Source organism: Echinops telfairi, unplaced genomic scaffold, assembly GCF_000313985.2.
Source record: "Echinops telfairi isolate 266 unplaced genomic scaffold, ASM31398v2 ScPeMD7_443;HRSCAF=831, whole genome shotgun sequence".
NCBI lineage: Eukaryota > Metazoa > Chordata > Mammalia > Afrosoricida > Tenrecidae > Echinops > Echinops telfairi.
The window spans coordinates 3,289,354-3,291,329 of NW_022104341.1; positions in this window are offsets into that span (position 1 = coordinate 3,289,354).

A 1,976-nucleotide genomic window follows, 5' to 3' on the forward strand; every position below is an offset into this window, starting at 1 on the left:
AAGCAAATGTTTTGAGAATGATGATGGCAACAAATGTACAAATGTGCTTGACACGATGGATGTATGTAGGGATTGTGATAAGAGTTTTACGAGCCTCCAATAAAATGTTTTTTTTTAAAAGGTAGGCAGAAAATGTCAAAGGGTAGCTCAAGAAGACAATGAAATGTGTAAGGGCTGGAACTGGAAAACCCAAAAAGAAGAACACACTGAACATTTATCAGACTGAAATAACTGAAGAAAACCATTGAAGCCTCATGTTTCAATATTGAAAGATTCTATGGGCAAAACAGTGACCAATGTAGGAAGCATCAAAAGAAGACGGAAGGAGTACACAGAATCACTGTCCCAAAAAGAACTGCACAGCATTCAACCTTCTCAAGAAGCAGCATGTAATCAAGAACTGATGGTACCGAAGGAAGAAATCCAAGCTGTACCGAAGGCATTAGTGAGAAACAGAGATTGACAGAATACCAATGGAAATGTTTCGACAAGCTGATGGAGCTGGACGCACTCATCTATGCTGAGAAATTTGAGATAGCACCTGCTCAACTGACTGCAAGAGATCCATATTTTTTCTCTTTCCAAAGAAAGTGGCTCAGCAGAATTTGGAAATTATCAAACAATATTGATATCACATGCGAGTAACATTTTGCTTAAGAGCATTCAAAAACAGTTGCAGCACCAGGGTACTGCCAGACATTCAAGCCGGATTCAGAAGAGGATGTGGAATAAGAGATCTCATCGCTGATGTGAGATGGATCTTGGCTAAAAGCAGAGCATTCTAGAAAGAAATTTACTTGTGTTTTATTGACTGTGCAGAGACTGTGTGAATTAAAACACACTATGGACAACCTTGAGAAGGATGTGAATTCCAGAACACTGCATGTGCTCATGTGGACTCTGGATGTGGGCCAAATGGCAGCTGTGTGAACAGAACAAGGGGAAAATACTGAACGTACCATGTTTTAAAAACAGGAAAGATGTGCCTGAGGGTCGTATCCTTTCACCAGACTTATTCAGTCTGTATGTTGAGAAAATAATCTGAGAAGTTAGACTGTATAAAGAAGAACAGTACAGTATTAGAACTGGAGGAAGGCATAATAACAGCTAGTTATATGTACGTAACAACCTTGCTTGCTGAAAGCAAGCTTGAGGCACTTTCTAATGAAGATCAAGGATTGCAGCCATCACTGTGGATTACAACTAGATGTAAAGAAGACCAAAATCCTCACAACTGGGTCAATAGGTAACATCATGAGAAGCAGAGAAAAGGTAGAAGCTGTCAAAGATTTCATTTCTTGGATCCACAATCAGTGTTCATGAAATCAACAGTCAAAGAATCAACAATGCAAATCTGCTGCAAAGACCTTTTTAAAGTTTTAAGGAGCAAAGATTTCACTTTGAGGATTAAAGTACGCCTGACTCGAGCCATGGAATTCATCTCACATGCATGTGAAATTTGGTCATTAAATAAGGAAGCCCATAGAAGAATTGATGGTGTGGGTAAATTGCAGTGTGGGTACATACAGAAATATTGAAAGCATCCTGGACTTCCAGCAGAGCAGACACATCTGTCCTGAAAGAAGGACAGCAGAACGCTTTCTCGAAGTGAGGCTGACGAGACTCTGGCTCGCATACTTTAGATATGCCAACAGGGAGATCAGTTCCGGGAAATGGGCGTCATGGCTGGTACGGTAAAGAGTCAACAAAAACGAGGAAGGGAGTCAGAGCGCGCGATGGACACAGTGACTGCAACAGTGGCCTCAAACATAACAATTGTGAGGCTGGCGCAGTATCTCCTTCTGCTGTAATCACAAGGTAACTATGAGCTGGAATTGACTCGATGGCACTTAATGACAACGACAACAGCAACAAAATAACACTTACCCAGGAGTCCTGGTCGTGCTAGACTGTTAACCACAAGGCCTTTGGCTCAAACCTACCAGCAGCTCTGCAGAAAGATGAAGTTGTCTGTT